Source organism: Manis pentadactyla, chromosome 5, assembly GCF_030020395.1.
Source record: "Manis pentadactyla isolate mManPen7 chromosome 5, mManPen7.hap1, whole genome shotgun sequence".
NCBI lineage: Eukaryota > Metazoa > Chordata > Mammalia > Pholidota > Manidae > Manis > Manis pentadactyla.
In genome coordinates, this window is record NC_080023.1 from 154,180,096 (window position 1) to 154,202,588 (window position 22,493).

Consider the following 22,493-nt stretch of genomic DNA (forward strand, 5'->3'; position numbering starts at 1 on the left):
GTGTGAGACACCGTAGCCCAGAGCCTCTTCTCTGTCTCCTGTGGGACCGCACCTGGCTGGCCATCTCGTGAAAAAATACAAAACAGGTCTCCAGACACAACATCCTCCACACCACTTCTCAGCTCCACCTTCGTTTTGCTTTCTGGAGATTTGTACTAGTCAAGGCCGGCTAGGCCCTGCTGCGGTAACAACCCAAATCCCATGGCTCCTGACAGTATTTCTCACACAAGGCATGTCCATGAAGGGCCCCAGGCTCTCCATGTCCCCACTCCAGAGCCCAGGGCAGTGGGTCAGCCACCATGTGAAAGGCTGTCAGTAGCCATGGCAGAGGGAGAGAGTCTCCATCTGGCAATTAAGTGCTCCAGCTGAAGGTGACAACTGTCCCTTCTCATACTTCAGTGGCCAGGGCTAGTCAGTGACCTCACCCAATCACAAGGGGACAGGGAGGTGCCATCCTACCACAGGCCTGGAGGGCAGAGTATGGGAAATAATATGGAGAATGACATTAACAAGAACCCCAGGCCTCGGGGGTGTCTGCCAGGAGCTGGTGGTCACCTGCGTGGGGGCAGGGGAAGCAGCTGTGTCCTGGGAGGCTGCTGCCTTGGGCCAGCTGGGACCTGCCTGGGGCCCAAGGGGGCTGGAAAGGTGGAAAGACAGCTGACAGTCCGGAGCCTGGGCTGTGCTGCCAGAAGCCTCAGCTTCCGCTTTTGTAAAATGGGAGCAGTATTTCCTCACCTGCGGAACTTCAATGACGATTAACTGAAATACATGAATGGAAACGTGCCTTTACTCCCAGCAGCCTTCCACAGAAGGTGATACTTTTTGATGGAAGAGGCTTTGTCCTGCTGAGAGCCCTTTGATGAATCTGGGTAGGCAAATTGAGAGCAGGAGCTTGACAAAAAGGGGCAGGTTGGAGAGGTTTATTTTAAGACTGTTTACAAAAGAACAACATATTCCCTAAGATTTCTTTGGAGGTAACTCTATTTGGGATGATTTTGGGAGTTGATGGAGATTATGGGGGCATCCAAGCCCCCTACACCCAACCCCCAGAAACTGGGAGCAGATCCACTGTTCTGTGTAACAGAAAATTTGGGGGTTCCTGTGGCAGTTCACAAGATTGGGAAGCAAAAAGGGAGGGAAGGAGCAGGAAAGCAGCATGATGGGTAGAGGCTGGCCGGTAGAGTCATCTCAGGGGGAGGGAAGGTGACAGGAGGGCACTCCAAGAATAGGCTCTGAAGCACTGATATGAAAAAGGCCCCAGCTCCTCACTCCTCAAATACTGCGTAAGCTCCCTCTGCTGACGGGAGGTTCACTCCTGGACCATGGGCACCGGACATGCTGCCCTGGGTCATGCATGTCAACGCCAACCTGTGAACACTCAGGCCCTCTCTGCTTCCTTAGCGTTGGGGTGGGAAGGGAGAGTAGCAAAAGTCACGTGCTGGTAGCTGCCCAGTGAAGAAAGACGTGCTGCTGAGGCTTGGATTTACTCTGCAGAGCCCCAGTTGGTGGCACGGTTCCTCTTCTGAGCAGAGAAATGGGGGAAAGGGTGGCAGAGAGATAAACATCGCGAATTATCTCATTAATCTGCCTGGCCATGCCATTTTGCAGTAAGACAAACTGACCCCTGGAGTGGTGGGACAACTTTCCCATAGTGACCCAGACAACCAGTGGTACAGCCAGGGTGAGGAGCCACCCCCACCTTCCAAACCATCTAGGGAAACCAGGACACAGACTGGGAAGGCCTTGCCCAAGGTCACACAGCAATTGGGCAGTAGAGCCAGGATGCAAGGCCTCCAGACCGAGGCCTCCTGTGGCTGCCAGCCTGGGAAAGCTGCCCAGCCCTTTCACCTGCTGCTGGTCGCCTGCTGGAGGAAAGCATGAGGCTGCTAGGGACGGGCAGCATGAGTGAAGAATCCCTCAGGCCCAGACATTAGGTGTTGAACGGGTCTCCCTCGCACCCTGTTCTGAAAGCCCACCCCAGCGAGACAACAGCTCTGGGGACACAAGTGCCCAAGGCAGGAAACCAGGAACCGTGCTGGACTTAGTGCACGTGTGACCTCACTTAACCCTCAGGCCGCAGGGAGATATAGGCTCCTTCCTGTTCCTATTTTTCCAGAGAGGACCCCGAGGCGACTGAGGCCCCAGGACTCGCACCCCCTGGTGGGGGAGGCACCTGGACGAGCGCCCACTGCTGCGTTGGGGAGGTGGCCTGGAGCCCGGTTGCTTTCCCCGCCTGGACTGGAGCTGCTCCCGCCGGATCCCGAGCAGCCAGAGAGGAAGGCCGAAACAATGGCAGCCGCAGTGGCCGGTCCTGGGTTCCGCAGCCAGGGTGGGGCCGGCTCGCGGCCAGAGAGCCAGTGGGAAAGAGGTCCCTGCGCAGGAGACTAACAAGATTAACGACTAACATCGGTTGAGCAGTTACTGTGTGCCAGGACCTGCAGTAAACGCCTTAGATGGATTATATCATGGATCCTCACCTTACCCTTGATGATTAGCCCCATTTTACAGATGAAGAGACTGAGTGAGGCACAGAGAGTTTAAGTAAAATGTCCAAGGTGAGTAAGCGGTGGAAGCGTTATCTGAACCTGGGCATTCGGGCTCCAGATCCTGTGCTCTTAACCACCATGTATTTATATACACGTTCACGCTATATATGCTTTCTCATAATTTTCTTTTTTCACTTATATCATTGACTTTACGTCATAGCATAGTCCTCAGTTAACATCCTTGTTTGTTTAAAGTCCTACGATGCTGGGAAGATCTCATCCATGTGCTCTGCCCTCACCCCATACGTCTTCCCACCAGCTGAGAGGCCTGGATTTCAAACCCTACTGGTACTATCATTAAGATATGTTCCTCTAATTTAAATTGGTGATGACATTAGTGACACCAAGGGGTACCGGAGGGTGCTTAAGCCCCTTCTAATATCCATCTGCAGCCTCTCTGCCACCTAAATTACACACTATCTAGATCAAATAATGCGCTTATTACACAAACGAAACTTTATAAAGACAGGCTTCCTCTCACATCCAATCAGATTGCAGCACCCAAGCCCCTCCCCCAGAGACTACAGAGACAGCCCCGCTGCTGGGTTCACGCCTGCGCTGTTCTGGGCTTTGAACACAAGGTGTAAAAACTCTGTGGGTTTCTTAGAATCTCGTTGAGTGAAGATCCAGGGTCACGGAAGACAGGAAAGCCCAGCCTGGCCAGGTGGTGACAGCTCCAGAATCTCCAGAAGGTATGGATGGGGCAGCTGGAGCAGGTTAGAAGCGCTGGCCAGTAAATTACGTATAATTTACTGCATTTTACGTAAGATTAAGGCCTTAGACTGGGTCCCCCAGTGACTGGGTAGGCCTGTAGGAATCTAAGACACTTATTACTTGTCTCCCACCTGAGACAGACCAGGAGGCCCCAGTGCAGTGGGGGCAGGTGTGGGCTAGAGACTTGCTAAAGACACCACTACAGCTGTTGGGAAGAAATCCCTTTCCTTTGGGGGTTGCTGATGGGCTTCTCCTCCAAGAGTGACGAACCAGCTGGCGTCCCCCTTCCGAGAGCCTCTTTGGCCCTTACAAGGCCAGCTGGGAGCGCTGGATGGGAGCTAAATATCTGAGATTTGTGTTCCGGTTTCATTCCCACCTGCGGGCTACTGCAAAGGCGTCACTCTCCCTCTCTGCACCTCTAGTTTCCCACTCCTGCCACACCAGGGATCATCCAGGACTCTTCTCGCTGTGGGGTGCTCTTAACAACGATGCTTCCCTTGTGGGGTCACCTGAGCTGCCCGATGGATGATCCAGTAGAATTCCCTTCTGTAAATCGTCCTTGTGCCCCCCGTTATTATCTTAACGGATGGCTGTTACTTGGGGGCCACCCAGCATGCATTTCACCTTCTTAGGGTAGCAGCCACAAGTTTTCTCAGGGGAAGCCTCCCTTCTCCACCTCAGCCAGGTACAGTGGCTGAAGTTGACTATACCGTGGACTCCAAGGGGAGGAGGGTGACCTGGGGACAAAGGCCTGCATTCCATTCCCTGAGCCTCCATGGAGCTGTCCATGTGGTAGTCATGTGACCCAATTCCAGCCAACAGCAGGCCAGTTTAGGAGTGTGGAAGCATAACACCTGGGAGGGTTGGCAGCTGGAGCTGCTGACAGCCGTCCTGCCTCTACTGGGAGCGGGGCTGTCGGAAACACGATGGAGCTGGGGCCCGAGAGCTGAGGGCCTGCTGCCGTAGCTTCATCTCTCCAACTCTGCTGAGCCTGAAGGCAATGCCTCCCTTTAGGCATGTTCCTTGGACATCCATTGTGGGGCACATCCTCATTCCAGAAACATTAAGATGTGGGGGGGTGACCAGTGTCAGAACTAGTTACAGTCGAGTTACTATTTCCTATGGGACAGTTAATGAGCTGATAGCAGAGGTATGACCTTGGGCAAATCACACCTTTTCACCTAAGGCAGTTTGACTTGTGTTTTCTGTTGCTCACAACCAGACTAATCTTGACTGTTCTGTTGGGTTTACTTGCTTCTTGACGCCATCGATTAAGATGATCTTTTTTAAAGGAAAATATATTTTATAACAGCTTTTGGTGAAAAAGCATCTCCAGTGTGTCCTTTAGGAAGCTGACAATAGTTTGTTTTCATTTATAAAATTGCATATCAGGTCTCCTTTGGTGATTTTTATCAACATTCTTCACATTCAGAGTTTAAACTTTCTTTGGATGAATTTGGCGATTTTTACTTGTAATTGCATTGCCTGACTGGTGGCAGCTTTCTGTTCACTCCAACCTATTTCCATGTGCCATCATTTTAGAAGTCACTTTGAGTGGTAGTTAGGGTTCCAATCTGAAAAAGTAATGTGAACCCTTAGAACAGTGTTGGTACATAAGAAGTGCCCAGTTCATGAGGTATTATTGTTTTGTTTCGTTCTAACTACTACCCTTTGAGGTAAATATCATGATACTATTTTATGGTTTAGCACATTGAGATCAGTGACAAGGGGCATGTCCAAGGTCATTCATCTGGGAAGGAGGTAGTGGACCCCATCTGGATTCCAGCCAGAGGCTGGGCTCCTAAGCACCCCCTGGGGGATTTGGGGGTTAAGTTCTTAGACATGGGGAAGGGGAAGTTTATGCTCGCTCACGAGCCACACCCACTGCCCAGACCTTTCTTTACTTGATTGTGGAATCCTGGGCCTTTGAAAACCCCAGTGAAGGAACATAAGTCCCCAGGAGGGAAAGGACGTGTCTAAAGCTGTATAGCCAGCGAGCGACAGGGCTCAGGCTGGACCCCCATTCCCTGACTCCTCACATCCAGGAAGCCCTGAGCAGCCCAGCCCACATTCCTGTGCCTTGCTCTGGCAGGGTCCCCACACTTGCTGGCATTTCAGAAATGCACTTTGCATTCAGGCCAGCCCTGAGTTTGAGTCCCTTCTGCCACTTATTAACTGTAATCCTGGGTTCATTTTCCCTTCACTGAGTCTCAGTTTCTGCACCTGTAAAATGAGCTACCAAAGCTCTTATCACAGGGTCAGTATGAAGTTTCCAGTGAGGTCAGGGCTGAACACAGTCCAGCACCTGGCACGGAGTACACCTTCATGCAGCAGCCATTTTTCCCTCCCCTGCCTCACCCATGCAACATACTTATTGACATTAATAATCACAAAATAAAATGAATAATAAGAATGGCCAGAAAAGAAATGCAGATAGTGGCAATTTTCTTTTATTGAACTTTGCATATAAATAATTGTGGCAGGGAAAAATAACAAACTAAACCAATGCAATATTACAGTATTAAAAAACAGTAATGAACTAAGACTTTTAAGTCACATTTTTTTCCCCAAAAAAGGAAAACACCCCATTAGAAAACACTTGCGAAAGAGTAAATCTGGGAGACTCGGAGTGGGAGTTGCACATGGAAGGACAGGGCAGTCACTCACATGCTGTTCCTGCCCTTCACACTCCATGCAGTCCCCGCTTATCTCACATTTGCTGTTTAAATGCAGGCCTGTGGGGCATGGGGTGGAGTACCAACCGTGTCTGAGGCTGAGTTGAACCATTCCAAGCTGTCGACAGACTTGAAACAGATGCCTGTAGTTGAGTTTGGGTGTGTTGGGAGCCAAGTGTATAATGAAATTCCCTGAATTAGGTTCTATGTAGAACATAGTGTTTATTACAGGACAGTTTTTAAATGTGATCATATCATATTAAAGGGTAACAGTAATGACAGTGATTCTGTAGAATTTAGACCAACAAAGGAGTTTCCTGGGGGTGGAGCGGTGGGGGAAGGCAATGTAATCGTTGAATTCGGTTAGCAAATATAAAAACAGGCCAGCTTTTAGTAGGTTCCTTACTGCTTTTGCACTCTACCCAGTCTGGAGGAGCGGCTTACCTTTTCAATCTCCTAACATTCTTTCACAGACCACAAGTTTTTCCTTTTAATGAAGTTCAAAGTAATAATTTTTACTTCTATGGATTGTGCTTTTAGTGTTGAATTAAAAAATTCATCACCGAACTCAAGGTCACTTAAATTTACCATTATGTTATCTTCTGTACGTTTTATGTCCAATTGTCCTAGCACTATTTGTTAAAAAGATTTTCTCCATTGAATTGCCTTTGCTCCTTGTCAAAAATCAGTTGTCTGTGTTTGTGTGGGTCTGTTTCTGGGCTCTGTATTCTGTTCCATCAGTGAATCTGTCTATCCTTTCATGAATACCACCCTGCTTGATTACTATAGTTTCTATGGCAAGTCGGGTAGTGCCACTTTTCTCACTTTATTCTTTTTCTTCAGTATTATGTTGACCATTCTGGGTCTTTTGCCTTCTTATACACACTTAGAATCAGTTTGTCAATACCCATGAAGAAAGTCTTACTGGGGTTTTGATTGGGATTGTGTTAAATTTATAGATCTAACTGGATAGAACTGATATCTTGAAAATATTGAGTCTTCCTATCCTGTACATGGACTGTCTCTCCACTTATTTATATCTTCTTTGATATTTTCCATCAGTTTTATAATTTTCCTTATGTAGATCCCATACATACTTTGTTACTTTGTGCCTAAGTATTTCATTGTTTTTGGTGCTAATGTAAACACTATTGTGTCTCTAATTTCAAATTACAACTGTTCATTGCTGGTATACAGGAAAGCAATTAACTTTTACATGTTAACTTTATATCCTATGACCTTGGTATAATCATGTATTAGTTCCAGGAGTTTTCAAGTGTTTGGGATTTTATACATAGGAAATCATATCATCTGTGCATTAAGATAGTTTTCTTTCTTTCTTCCTAATCTGTACATCTTTCCTGTTCTTACTGCATCACCTGGGACTTCAGTACAGTGTTGAATAAGAGTGAGGAGAGGGGGCATCCTTTACTTGTTCCTGGTCTTAGGGGAAAAGCATCCAGATTCTCACCATGAAGTGTGATGCTAACTGTAGGTTTATTGTAAATGCCCTTTATCAATAAGTTTGAGAATATCCCTATTATTCCTAGGTCACTGAGAATTTTATCATGGTTGTTGCATTGTGTCAAATGCTTTTTCTGCATCTATTGATATGATCATATATTTTTCTCCTTTAGCCTGTTGATGTGATGAATCACATTAATTGATTTTGAGCATTGAACCAGATTTTCATACCTAGAATAAATCTTACTTGGTCATGGCACATAATTCTTTTTATACATTGCTGGATTTGATTTGCAGATATTTTTTAGGATTTTTGTATCTACACTTATGAAAGGTCTGTAATATACTTTCTTATAAATGACTTAATCTGATGTTTTAGTATTAGGGTAACACTGGCCTCAGAATGAGTTAGGAAGTGATCGCTCTGCTTCTGTTTTCTGGAAGAGATTGGTATCATTTATTCCTTAAATGTTTGTTAGAATTAGTCTTTGAAATCATCCATGACTAATACAAGATTATTAATTATTGATTTTATTTAATAGATACAGGCCTATTTAGATGATTTTTTTTTCCTTTTGTGAGTTTTGGTAGTTTGTGTCTTTGGAAGAATTGGTCCATTTCATCTGTATTCAAATTTGTGAACATAAAGCTGATCACAAAATTCCTCTATTATCCTTTCAATGTCCATTTTTCAGTAAAAATGATCCCTCCTTCATTTGTAAAATTTGTCATTTGTGTTCACTTTTTGTCTTGGTTAACTTAGCTAGAGATTTATCAGTTTGAATGATTTTTTTTTTCAAAGAACCAGTTTTGGTTTTTTTTTTAATCTCTATTGATGATTAATGAAGTGGAGCATCTTTTCATGTGCCTGTTGGCCATTTTTATTTCTTCTTTGGTGAAATGTCTTTTTAGGTCCTCCACTCATTTTTTTTTTTTGAGAAGGCATCTCTCATATTTATTGATCAAATGGTTGTTAACAACAATAAAATTCTGTATAGGGGACTCAATGCACAATCATTAATCAACCCCAAGCCTAATTCTCAACAGTCTCCAATCTTCTGAAGCATAATGAACAAGTTCTTACATGGTGAACAAGTTCTTACATAGTGAATAAGTTCTTACATGGTGAACAGTGCAAGGGCAGTCATATCACAGAAATGTTTGGTTTTGATCACGTATCATGAGCTATAAACAATCAAGTCAGATTAGATTATTCATTTGATTTTTATACTTGATTTATATGTGAATCCCACATTTCTCCCTTATTGTTTTTTAATAAAATGCTGAAGTGGTAGGTAGATGCAAGATAAAGGTGGAAAATATAATTTTGTGCTGTATGAGGGCAAATGTAGATGGTCAGGTCTGTGCCTATAGACTAAGTATTAATCCAAGCTAGACAAGTGCAACAGAACATCCACAGATGCAGAAGATTTCTCTCAAAATGGGGGGTGAGGTTCTAAGCCTCACCTCTGTTGATCCCCAATTTCTCACCTGTTGGCCCCCCTGCGACTGTGCCTGTCTTAGGTTGTTCCTCCCTTGAGGAATCTTACCCGTCTCTGGCTAACCAGCCATCTTCCGGGGCCATACAGGGAAATGTAAAGTTGGTAAGTGAGAGAGAAGCAATATTCTTTGAAAAGGTTAGCTTTTTACTTCTTTGCAGATTGATGCACTGCTCCGCCCATTCTTTAATCGGGTTACTTGTTCGTTGGGTGTTGAGGTGTGTGAGCTCTTTATATATTTTGGATGTTAACCCCTTATGGGATAAGGCGTTTACAGATATATTCTCCCACACTGTAGGACGCCTTATTGTTCTACTGATGGTGTCCTTTGCCGTACAGAAATATTTTAGTTTGATGCAGTCCCATTTGTTCATTTTTGCTTTTGTTTCCCTTGCCTGAGAAGATGTGTTCAGGAAAAAAGCTGCTCATGTTTATAGAGAATAGAATGAATTTTATGTAGTAGTATATTAACTAGATTTATAAACATTTAAAATAGCCAGACTTACTGATGTGGACCTATATTTGTTCTCTTGCCCTCAGCCCATAATTATTAAAGGTAGTCCTATTTGCAAATGTGTGTGTATATACATACACACGTGTTCTTATATGTATAAACACGTACCTGTCAGTTCTGTCAAAACTGGCATCGTTCTGTGTACCCTTTGCTGTATCTTTCCTTAGTTGTTAGTACTTCATGGAAATCCCTCCTAATTGCTGGAGTCAGACTCCTCCCCTTGAGTGCTTTGGTGATGTTTGAGTGCAGGTGTATTAATTCAGCCGTTCCTATTCTGATAGCCATTTATTTTTGCCTCTATGAACAATGCTATCGCAATGATTCTTCTAGTCTTCATAGATGGTCTTCATAGATGAGCAGTTTAAGTCACTACCCACCACTCTACCCATTCCACTGAAATAAATCCTAACGAATGCCATGAATCTTTTTTGAATGAAAAATAGAGAAATGCATGATTTAGACTGTAGAAACACCTTCCATAATCTTACCTGCCAAAGATAACTTCCATTACATTTGGAGTATATTTTTCCAAGCTCTCTTTCTATGCATGTGCCAACATACACGTGCAGATATTAACAGAGATGGACTTACGCATTCATTTCAGCTTCTTTCAGTGGTGGTCTTTAACTGCTGACCTTAGTGGCCCTCTTCTTACCATCGGGGCCCACCCGGACACACCCAGCCCTCCTCAGTGACTCACTGTCTTGTATGTACCTCCTCCTCTTCTATCCCCTAAACTGTAGCCAATCCTCAAGTTTCAGTCCCCATATTTCCAGGTATTTGCGCTTTGTTTCTAATTGGACAGCCCTGCATCGCAGGCGTCAGGCCACTTTCCCTCTCTGCTCCCTTCTCTGGGAATGTTTCCTGCGTTTCCCTGGGTTGCCCTGGTTCTTGCTCCCGAATCTCCTTTCCTCTGGCCCCGCTCTCTCCTTTGGTCCTCGCACCGGAGCTCCGCCGGGGCACTGCTATATTGGAGGCCCTTGGCCCTCGTCAGCGCTCCTCCTCCTCCTCTCTGCATCTTGCACTGAGGAATTTCATGATGCCCTTCAGCCTGCTCAGACTCCCTGGTGAAAGATAAGATTCTACATTCTGCTTCCACTTCTCTTTTCCCTCTTCTCTTTCACTAGGCCTTCCCCCACTGCCGGGAGCTCTGTGTCACGCCCAGCTGGCTCATTCTCTCTGTGTCCTGAGCGTGTCTGGGCTTGACTCTTTCCTGGCCGTCCCCTGCCATCCTAGAGTGCCCTCTCCATGCTTGCTGGTGGGACTCGCTGAGGAGGTGGATGGACAGTCCGATAATACTAACCAGATCCTGTCTTCCATCTCATATGGAGGTGCCACTGTCCCAGGAGCATGCCCTTCCTAGAGCAGAGCTCTGCACATGGACCTCTCCCGCTGCTGTGAGCAGGGTTCTGCCAGCTCTCCCAAAGCACTCCTGTCTCCAGGGGTATTGGAGGGCAGGTGAGGGTGTTTGTACTGTCCTGCCCCATCGTAGAGCATGTGTTTAAAACCTTTGGATACATGCCTGCCCTGGGACCTTGTTTTCCTAATCTAAATACAGTTGGACTACCACATGGCCTCGAAGCTGCTTCTAATTCTTTAAAACCTGTGGTCTTTTAGGAAGCCTCTGGCATTAAGCCGGGAGTATAGTAACTGGAGAAGCCCCAGGGCTTCAGGAGGACACCTTCACTCCATCAGGGGAAAGGAGTCTCACAGGTGTAAGGTTGGAAAAAGCTTCCTGCTGGTGAAGCCCCCGGGGAAAGGGGATGCTCATCAAATGAATTCTGGGTGTCCATGGGTATGTGGCGGCACTCCCCACCCCCACCTTGACCCTGACTTCTTTACCACCCCCGTGTGACCGGAGTAGGTAAGCCACCCACATGATCGTTACAAAACTGGAGTTAAAACAACTATGATTCCCTATTCTAGGTCAAAACCAGTGTCTTCCGAGGAGTTGAAAGATAGCCCTCAACCTCAAAAGGTAAGAAAATTGTCTGAGTTGATGACGGGAGGAAACATTCTAGAGCTACCCAATCGCTCATCAGCATAGAAGTCTATTGGCTCTCAGTCTCTGTGCCAGGGGTTGCATATTGCCATGTTTACAAGACCATGTAGGTAACTTAAGTGTGCCATGCAGCAGGCTGGTTTTTCGTTTTAAAACACTGCATTGGCCAAATGCAATGAGTCTGAGGCTACCAATTTGCAGTCTCCACATGGACTATACTTAATTCATCCAGCCAAGTTGTGATAATGGTGGGGTGAGCTGTACAAATTACCATCAAGCCAGTTAAGTATCTAGTGTCTATGACATGCTTGGGACTGCCGAATATAGAGATAATTAGTAATATCAAATTAGGATTAAATTAAGATAAACATGCCATTGCCTTCAGAGAGTTCTCTCTGAGGCTGGGAGCTTCCCAGGAGCTATCATTTATGGTGCAACTCCAGTTTGCTGGGGCTTCACCTGTGTTCGGGTGTCATCTAGGGCTCACCACAACCCTCTAAGGTGGGTACTGTGGATTTTGTTTTGCAGATGAGCAAACTTGTGGCTCAGAGAAGTGATGTGATATGCTCAAGATAAATTAGTTACGAAGTTGAGAAGCAGGCAGAATTCTAACCCAGAGCTCTGGGACTCAGCAGCATGGGTTTCCCATCACATCTTGCTGTCTACACGTATGGACAGACATGCACAAGTATGTATGTCTGGCAGATAGAAACAAAGAGTTTGGGAGCATGGAGGTGATAGTGAGGACTCTCACTTCAAACTTAATGGAAAAGCTCCTTGAAGGAGGTGCCATATGAGCCAGACTTTGAAGAATGGGTAGGCGTTCACCTCTGAGGGAGATGGTCTGTATTAGGGGGAACAACGTGAGTAAAGTGGAATGTTTGCTGTGTCCAGGATGGTGGGGAGCAGCTGTTGTCCATGGGCCATGGTGTGTGCATTGCAACTAGAAAGACATGTCAGGGCTGTGTATCAAAGGGCTTTGCATGCCTAGCTCAGGAGGTGGGGTGCAGGGATCACCTGGAATGCGTCAGAGCCAGGGTAATCAGATTTGCCTTTCAGAAAGAGGGCTGGTGCCAGTGTTGGGAGGTGGATGGAAGGGAAGGCCAAACTCTTGTCCCGGTTAGGGGAGGTCATTATGCTTGTCCCAGCAACAGGGCAGGGTTTGGAGTAGGGCAGGGATTTGGGAGAGGAGGTTTTATACATGAGAGATGGATCTCAGAATCAATAGGAGCGGCAGTAGGAATGCGTAGGGGGAGGAGGGAAGAGAAACAGATGGTGCTGAGATTTCTAAGCCAGGGGCGCACATGGATGATGAGACCATTAATTAGCTCATCTGTTGGGCTCCGTGAAGGCAGGTCTCCGCTCTGTTCCCCCCTGTGTCCACAGTGCCTGGTGCTCAGCAAGTGTGTATAGACCATGAGGGAATGAATGACAGTTCCTGGGAAGCTGAGCACATTTTCTCCTTCGGTGGAGTTGGGGTGGAAGAGTGAGCAACACTCAGTGGTTATCCCGTCGTCCACCCCTGGAGTCTTTTGGGGGAGGCAGCCTTTGAAGAGCTGAGCTTTTAGCGGCTTAAAGCATTGTGCTAAGTCAGGTGTCGGGGCTGTGGAGACATTGCTGAGGGCTGGAGGGGTGGGAAGGCTACATGGGGGACGTGGGGCGGTGAGCAGGAGGAGGCAGCAGAGAGCCCCTGACGGGGGTGGTGGTGGGGTCTGCGTGAGCTTTGGGGTGTGCACAGATGATCAGATCTGACCCAGGGGAATCTGGGCTGGTCAGGATGAAATCAACCTGGCTGGGAAGATGAAGCTGGATTCTTTGGGGCCTTGAATTCTGAGCACTGGAGATCTGAAAAAATATAGTTACTGAACTGAAGCACCTTATAAATTAGAGTCCTTTTAAGTGTGAGGTGGGACTTCAGCTGTGTCCACTAACCTGGCTGAGCCTCAGTTGTGACGTCTGTTAAAGGGGAAGAGTAGTTAACTCTCCAAAGGAAGGAGAAGCAGTTTAGATCTTCCTTCGTCTTTCTAGGTCTAAAAGTGATAAAGACTTAGGTGTTTGCATCGGTAAGCAACACTCTGTAATACACCATGCTCTGACCTTCCCCAAAGAGTCTCTCTTTTAGTAAGATGTGCTTTAAAATGTTCAGTTCAGGAAACCAACCCTCAGTCCCTGGTTCTTGTAGTCATATTTGTTCTAGATGTCCCCACAGGTGGATCCCAGGAGTGCAAGGAGGTTCTTAGCTCCCGGACACCATCCGTCATTCTTAGCCAGAAGTCTGACTTCAAGAAGAGTCCCAGCTGTTTGCCCAGCTGCACCTGGCTGAGATGGAGAAGGTGTTTGAGGAGGACACTCACTCTCCTGCAGGTAAAGCTGCACTGGAGGTTTAGTCTCTGTGGCTTCTGTGCAGCAGGTGACCCAGTAGCCTGAGTGTGTGGGCGGTTTCGATGTGGCAAGTAGTTTTTCTCCTGGTGTCTCCTTTAAAACTTTCTGTTGTTATGTAAGTATTATAAGCATATTGGAGGCTATATCCTCCTTAGGAAGATACCCCTAATCCCAATACCCACATGTAACCACTATCATCATTTCAGTATATTTTCTTCCAAATGATTTCATATGTCTGATTTATTATCTATTGCTGCCTAACAGTATTCCCACAAATGTGGTGGCTTAAGCCAACACACATTTATTATATGACAGTTCCAGTGGGTGAGGAGTCTGTGCTCAGCTTCTCTGGCTCCTCTGCTTAGGGTCTCACTAGGCTGTAGTCACTGTGTCATTTGGGGCTTGACTGGGGAAGGATCCGCTTCTGAGTGCACTCAGGTTGTTGGAAGAATTCAGTTCCTGGCAGCTGCGGGCTGATGGCTGCTGTTTCTTCTTGGCTATTGGCTGGAGACTGCCTTCAGCTCCTAGAGCTGCCCACAGTTCTTGGTCACACGGGACTCAGCAACATAGCTAATTTCAAGGCTCAAACTAGCTAGGGAAATGGAAACTCCAGCAAGATGTGGTGTGCTTCAGTCTTATAATGTAATCATGTACACATAATTCCATATATCCTGTCACCTTTCCCATATTCTGTTGGTTAGAAGCAGGTCAGAAGTTCTGCCACATTCAAGGGGAGGGGATCACGGAGGCGCTGAACACCACGAGATAGACACCACTGGGTTACCTTAAGTCACTGCCACAGTGTGGCATCTTGCTGCACTGATGGACAGTGACTGCATTGGGACATGTATGGGTGGGACTTGATAATATGGCTAAATGTAGTGATCACATTGTTTTTTCATGTGAAACCTTCAGAAGAGTGTATATCAATAATAACTTAATAAAAAGTTAATTAAAAATAAAGATGCCAGAGTCACTACTTGTCTTCACTGTGCTACACTGTCTTCCCCGTGATGCCCCAACCACACCGTGTACTAATCCTAATACCCCTCAATCCCCTTCTCCCTCCCTCTGCACCCACCATCTCGCATCCCTCCCCTATCCCTCCCCTTTGGTAACCGCTAGTCCCTTGTTGGAGTCTGTGAGTCTGCTGCTGTTTTGTTCCTCCTTTGTTTCGCTTCATTATTATTCTCCACAAAGGAGGGAAGTCATTTGTTACTTGTCTTTCTCTGCCTGGCTTATTTCACTGAGCATAATACCCTCTACCTCCATCCATGGTGTTGCAAATGGTAGGATTTGTTTTCTTCTTATGGCTGAACAGTATTCCATTGTGTATATGTACCACATCTTTATCCATTCATCTACTGATGGACACTTAGGTTGCTTCCATATCTTAACTATCATAAATAGTGCTGCAATAAACATAGGGGAGCATGTATCTTTTTGAATCTGAGAACTTGGTTTCTTTGGGTAAATTCCTAGGAGTGGAATTCCTGGGTCAAATGGTATTTCTACTTTTAATTTTTTGAGGAACCTCCATACTGCTTTCCACAATGGTTGAACTAATTTAAATTCCCACCAGCAGTGTAGGAGGGTTCCCCTTTCCCTGCATCTTCACCAGCATTTGTTGTTCCTTGTCTTTTTGATGTTGGCCATCCTAACTGGTGTGAGGTGTTATCTCATTGTGGTTTTAATTTGCATTTCCCTGATAATTAGCAGTGTGGAGCATCTTCTCATATGCCTGTTGGCCATCTGAATTTCTTCTTTGGAGAAGTGTCTGTTCAGATCTTCTGCCCATTTTTTAATCGGTTGTTTGCTTTTTGGGTGTTGAGGCATGTGAGTTCTTTATATATTTTCGATGTTAACCCCTTGTCAGACATGTCATTTATGAATATATTCTCCCATACTGTAGGATGCCTTTTTGTTCTACTGATGGTGTCCTTTGCTGTACAGAAGCTTTTTAGTTTGATGTAGTCCCATTTGTTCATTTTTGCTTTTGTTTCCCTTGCCCAAGGAGATACATTCAGGAAAAAGTTGCTCATGTTTATATTCAAGACATTTTGGCTATGTTTTCTTCTGAGAGTTTTGTGGTTTCATGCCTTACATTCAGGTCTTTGATCCATTTTGAATTTACTTTTGTGTATGGGGTTAGACAATAATCCAGTTTTATTCTCTCACATGTAGCTGTCCAGTTTTGCCAACACCAGTTGCTGAAGAGGCTGCCATTTCCCCAATGTATGTCCATGGCTCCTTTATCATATATTAATTGACCATATATGTTTGGGTTTATATCTGGACTCTCTAGTCTGTTCGATTGATCTATGGGTTTCTTCTTGTGCCAGTACCAAATTGTCTTGATAACTGTGGGTTTGTAGTAGAGCTTGATGTCGGGGAGCATAATCCCCCCAGCTTTATTCTTCCTTCTTAAGATTGCTTTGGCTATTTGGGGTCTTTTGCGGTTCCATATGAATTTTATAACTGTTTGCTTTAGTTCACTGAAAAATGCCATTGGTGTTTTGCTAGGGATTGCATTGAATCTTTAGATTGCTTTAGGCATGATGGCCATTTGGACAATATTAATTCTTCCTATCCATGAGCACGGGATGCATTTCCATTAATTGACATCTTCTTTAATTACTCTCATGAGTGTCTTTTAGTTTTCAGGGTATAGGTCTTTCACTTCTTGGTTAGGATTATTCCTAGGTATTTTTTTGTTGTAATTGTGAATGGAATTATTTTCTTGATTTGTCTTTCTGCAAGTTCATCATTAGTATATAGGAATGCAACAGATTTCTGTTTATTAATTTTGTATCCTTCAACTTTGCTGAATTCAGTAATTCTAGTAGTTTTTGGGTGGATTCTTTTGGGTTTTCTTCGTACAATATCATGTCATCTGCAAACAGTGACAGTTTAACTTCTTCCCTATCAATCTGGATGCTTTTTATTTCTTTGTGTTGTCAGATTGCCATTGCTAGGACCTCCGGAACTATGTTGAGTAAAAGTGGGGAGAGTGGAAGTGCTTGCCTTGTTCACAATCTCAAATGAAAAGCTTGCGGCTTCTTGTTGTTAAGTGACATGTTGGCTGTGGGTTTGTCATATATGGCCTATATTATGTTGAGGTAGTTGCCCTCTATACCCATTTTGTTGAGAGTTTTTATCATGAATGAATGTGAATTTTGTTGAATGCTTTTTCTGCATTTATGGAAATGATCATGTGGTTTTGGTCCTTCTTTTTGTTGATGTGGTGGGTGATGTTGATGGATTTTCAAATGTTGTCCCATCCTTGCATTCCTGGAGTAAGTCCTACTTGATCATGAAGGATGATCTTTTTGATGTATTTTTGAATTTGATTTGGAGTATTTTGTTTAGCATTTTTGCATGTATGTTCATCAGGGATATTGGTCTCCAATTTTTTTTTTTTGTGATGTCTTTGCTTGGTTTTGGTATTAGTGTTGTTGGCCTCATAGAATGAGTTTGGAAGCATTCCCTCTCCTCTTCTCCTGTTTTGGAAATCTTTAAGGAGGATAGGTATTAGGTCTTCACTAACTGTTTGATAAAATTCAGCAGTGAATCCATCTGGTCCAGGGATTTTGTTCTTAGGTAGTTTTTTGATTGCTAGTTGGATTTTGTTGCTGGTAATTGGTCTGTTCAGATTTTCTATTTCTTCCTGGGTCAGCCTTGGAAGATTGTATTTTTCTAGAAAGTTGTCCATTTCTCCTAGGTTATCCAGTTTGTTAGCATATAATTTTTCATAGTATTCTCTAATAATTCTTTGTATTTCTGTGGTGTCTGTAGGGATTTTCCGTTCCTATTTCTGATTCTGTTTACGTGTGTAGACTCTCTTTTTTTCTTCATAAGTCTGGCGAGGGGTTTATCTATTTTGTTAATTTTTTTGAAGAACCAGCTGCTGCTTTCATTGATTCTTTCTATTATTTTATTCTTCTCAATTTTATTTATTTATGCTCTAATCTTTATTATGTCCCTCCTTCTACTGACTTTGGGCCTCATTTCTTCTTTTTCTAGTTGCATTAATTGTGAGTTTAGACTGTTCATATGGGATTGTTCTTCTTTCCTGAGGTAAGCCTGTATTGCAATATCCTTCCCTCTTAGCACAGTCTTCACTGTGTCCCACAGTTGAGTTATTGTTGTCGTTTGTCTCCACATATTGCTTGATCTCTGTTTTTATTTGGTCATCGATCCATTCATTATTTAGGAGCATGCTGTTAAGCCTTCATGTGTTTGTGGGCTTTTTTGTTTTCTTTGTGTAATTTATTTCTAGTTTCATACCTTTGTGGTCTGAGAAGCTGTTTGGTACAATTTCAATCTCTTTGAATTTACTGAGGGTCTTTTTGTGGCCTACTATATGATCTATTCTTGAAAATGTTCCATGTGCATTTAAGAAGAATGTGTATTCTGCTGCTTTTGGATGGGATGTTCTGTAGATGTGTGTTAGGTCCATCTGTTCTGATGTGTTTTTCACTGCCTCTGTGTCTTATTTTCTGTCTGGTTGCTCTGTCCTTTGGAGTGAGTGGTGTGTTGAAGTCTCCTAAAGTGATTGTATTGCATTCTATTTCCCCCTTTAATTCTGTTAGTATTTGTTTCACATATGTAGGTACTCTTGTGTTTGGTGCATAGGTATTTATGATGGTTATATCCTCTTGTTGGACTGACCCCTTTATCATTATGCAATGTCCTTCTTCGTCTCTTGTTACTTTCTTTGTTTTGAAGTCTATTTTGTCTGATACAAGTACTGCAACTCCTGCTTTTTTCTCCCTATTAGTTGCATGAAATATCTTTTCCCATCCCTTCGCTTTTAATCTGTGTATGTCTTTGGGTTTGAAGTGAGTCTCTTGTAGGCAGCATATAGACAGGTCCTGTATCTTTATCCATTCAGTGACTCTATGTCTTTTGATTGGTGCATTCAGACCACTTACACTTAGGGTGATTATCAAGAGGTATGTACTTACTGCCATTGTAGGCTTTAGATTTGTGATTACCAAAATTTCAAGGGTAGCTTCCTTACTATTTAACAGTCTAACTTAACTCACTTAGTATGCTATTACAAACACAATCTAAAGGTTCTTTTTTTTCCCTCCTTTTTCTTCCTCCTCCATTCTTTACATAGTAGGTATCGTATTCTGTACTCTTTATCTGTCCGTTGACCATCTTTGGGGGTAGTTGATCTGATTTTGCATCGGCTTAGTAATTAATTGGCCTACTTTCTTTACTGTGGTTTTATTTACTCTGGTTTTATTTTCTTTACTCTGTTGACAGCTATTTAGCCATAGGAATACTTCCATCTATAGCAGTCCCTCCAAAATACACTGCAGAGATGGTTTATGGGAGGTAAATTCTCTCAGCTTTTGCCTATCTGGAAATTGTTTAATCCCTCCTTCAAATTTAAATGATAATCTTGCCAGGTAGAGTATTCTTGGTTCCAGGCCCTTCTGCTTCATTGCATTAAATACATCATGCCGCTCCCTTCTGGCCAGTAAGGTTTCTGTTGAGAAGTCTGATGATAGCCTGATGGGCTTTCCTTTGTATGTGATCTTTTTTCTCTCTTTGGCTGCTTTTAAGGCTCTGTCTCTACCGTTGATCTTTGCCATTTTAATTATTATATGTCTTGTTGTTGCGTTTCTTGGGTCTCTTGTTTTGGGAGATTTGTGCACCTCCATGGCCTGAGAGACTGTCTCCTTCCCCAGATTGGGGAATTTTTCACCAATTACCTCCTCAAAGACACTTTCTATCCCCTTTTCTCTCTTTTCTTCTTCTGGAACCCCTATAATGCAAATATTATTCCATTTGGATTGGTCACACAGTTCTCTCAATATTCTTTTATTCTTAGAGATCCTTTTTTCTCTCTGTGCCTCAGCTTCTTTTTATTCCTCTCCTCTAATTGCTATTTCATTTATCATGTCCCCCACCATATCTAATCTTCTCTTAAAACTTTGCATTGTATGTTTCATGTCTAATACTGTGTTCCATAATGATTGGATCTCCAACCAGAATTCCTCCCTGAGGTCTTGAATATTTTTCTGTACCTCCATGAGCATGTTAATGATTTTTATTTTGAAATCCCTTTCAGGCAGATTCATGAGGTTGATTTCATTTTAATCTTTCTCAGGGGTTGTATTCATGTTCATAATTTTCAGGTTCCTTTGGCGTTTCATATTTGTATTTGGCGCCCTCTAGTGCTCAGAAGCTGTACTCTCTGTAGCTGCTCAGCCCCTGAAGCAATGTCAGGGGTTGTAGGGGAGTGGTATTGATGCCTGGAGGGAGGAAAGAGCTGTTTCCCGCTTCCTGGCTGCTGTGCCTGTCTCCACTGCCAGAACCAGTGGGCCGAGCACACAGGTATAAGCCTCTATGCTTTGCATTTGTAGTTGCTGTAGACACTGCTTCCCTCTGATCGGCTTAATGCCAGGGTACGGTTTGTCGGTTTTGGAGCCAGGTGGGTCTGGCCGGGAGAAAGGCGCAGTAGGCTGCTTATCACGGAGGAGTTCTTGGAGCTGTGCAGCCAGCCAGGGAGCTGGAGTTCCTGAAGATCGTGAAAGTTCCCAACCTGCTGGGCAGAGTGACCCTGGAAATTTTTGTCTATCTGTCCTTTCTCCTGAGCAGTAAGCTCTGTGTCATCCTTGACCCTTTAGCAGCCCTCTTCCTGTTAGGAAGTCTCTTAGACTGCCCACTTTTCTTTTGTCTCAAAGCTGCCAGATATGGATCCCTGCTTTCCACAAGTGGCTGGAGTCTCAGTGTCTCCAGGAATTCTGCCTGTCTTAGCTTTCCAACCCCCTAATCACGAGAGCACCATGAAAACACCATGAAATGTAGGTTTGTGCTCCCAGAGCAAATCTCCAGAGTTAGGTGTTCAGCAGTCCCAGGCCTCCACTCCCTCCCTGCTCCATTTCTCTTCCTCCTGCCTGAGAGCTGGGTTGGGGGTAGGGCCTGGGTCCTGCCGGGCCACAGCTTTGGTATGTTACCCTGTTCTGTGAGATTTATTCTTTTCTCCAGGTGTTTGTAGTTTGGCGCAGTCCTCTTTCCTGTTGGTTTTTCAGGAGTAGTTGTATTAGTTATATTTTCATATTATATGTGGTTTTAGGAGGAGGACTCTGTCTCACCTCTCACGCCGCCATTTTTTTAGCTGGTGGTCCAGATGTTTCTTGATTCTGTCCAGCCTCACCAGTGGAACCGTTCAAGTAAACAAAGGTATCAATCAGGCTCTGCTCTGCCACATCCTGCCTCCCCTCCTGCACAAAGCCAGAGGCACTGCTTCCTCCAGGAGAGGGCAGTGGCCTCCAGGGCTGCCCCTCCCTCCCTGCAAGCTGAAGCCAGAGATCTGCTGTAGTCAATTTGCTTTATGCAACAGGTCAGAGGCTCTTCCCAGGAGGAGCCGAAGTCTCCATCTGGGTAAGGGGTCCAGGGTGGGGGCAAGGGATGTAGGCTAGTTCCTGCCGATGTCGATGTCTTCGATGTTGTTATCTTCGATGTCGTTATCTAAACACGTGCGTTTTCTCTCAGGCTCCTCGGGGCTTTGATCCTGTACCAATGGAAAAAGACCTCATCAGCGCGCGGCTTCTACCAGAAAGTGCTTCTCTGTGAGCCCTAAGCTGTGGAGGGCCAGGCCAACAGAACACTGGGTGCTTCAACAGGACTTCCCAGGCTGAGTTCCTTGGGAGGCAGGAGGCCCAGGAAGATATTTTTACCTGGCTTTCCTGTGGTTTGGGAAAAGTTCTGCCAGAAACGGCTAGTCTCGGAGCTCTGCTGCTTACCTGCAGATCTTGGTCGTGGGTGACTGCCAGCGAAGTCAGATCTTTCTCGTGCTTCTGATCCTGTTCTTTCCCAGAGGGGAAGGGACTCCACCCTGATAGGCAGGAAACTAGATGTGAGTGGGATGGAAAGAGAATAAGGCCAGAAAAAAGCCCATTAAAGGAGACCCAGAGTTAATCAGTTGAAGCTCAGAAAAGCCATGGAGCAGTTTGGCCTGGAATGTGTGAATATTCCCCAGAGAGAGGAGGGTACCTCAGCAGAGCCCATGGCTTTATTGTGTTAATCATACAGGCCCAGCTTATTTTTTTAACTTTACCTATATACTGTTTTTCCCTAATCAAGTAGTTTGCAATCTGTCCAATTAATAATGACAAGCAAGCCCAGCATAAACAACACAGTAACAGGCAGGAAGGATTCCATCTTAAAAATAAGATTGGGTTTTAACAGCCAGGACATTAAGAAGATTCTTAACTTACACTTTAGCAAACAGACAATAACTCAGCCCACCTTGGGGGCCGGGCAGGCAGTCTTGATACACTCCCAGGCCAAGAAATGCCGGGCTCCCAGGGAGAAATCAGAGCAGGAAGTTCCCTGTGCTACATTAGTTCTAAGTATTGAAAGACCACCTAACAGGTCTGCACCCCCAGCCCATAGTCACATTCCTGAAGGATCCTTAAAAGGGGGAACCCCCAACCTTTCAGGGCACTCCTCTCCTTGAAGTCGCCCGCACTTTCTAAGTGCATGACTTTTTCACTGTAAACTCTCTCTTTTGAACCTTGCAGGGTGCTGCGCTCTCTCTGAGGTCACCTGCTCTTTTTCTCTAAGTAACGTTAAATAAATCTTTTCCTCTGTTTCACTACTGTGTCTCCGCCTTTCAATTCCTTGTCACGGGGGGGACAAGGACCGAGGAAAATACACAATGCCTCCCCCCCAACA

The 22,493-nt window shown here is 44.8% G+C and overlaps 1 long non-coding RNA gene across 4 annotated transcripts; it reads left to right on the top strand.

Moving 5' to 3' along the window:
• Nucleotides 1–1,004: 1,004 nt before the first annotated feature.
• LOC130683891 (uncharacterized) lies at nucleotides 1,005–22,413 on the top strand. 4 transcript variants are annotated; one of them, XR_008997931.1, is made up of 6 exons: nucleotides 2,752–3,238; nucleotides 11,339–11,390; nucleotides 11,943–12,102; nucleotides 13,635–13,778; nucleotides 20,890–20,996; nucleotides 21,309–22,413. It is a non-coding gene; the product is annotated as an uncharacterized LOC130683891 (long non-coding RNA). The 4 variants fall into 4 exon arrangements; XR_008997929.1 differs by lacking the exons at nucleotides 2,752–3,238; nucleotides 11,943–12,102 and adding an exon at nucleotides 1,005–2,555; XR_008997932.1 differs by lacking the exon at nucleotides 11,943–12,102 and having other exon boundaries at nucleotides 2,759–3,238; nucleotides 13,624–13,778.
• Nucleotides 22,414–22,493: the final 80 nt, after the last annotated feature.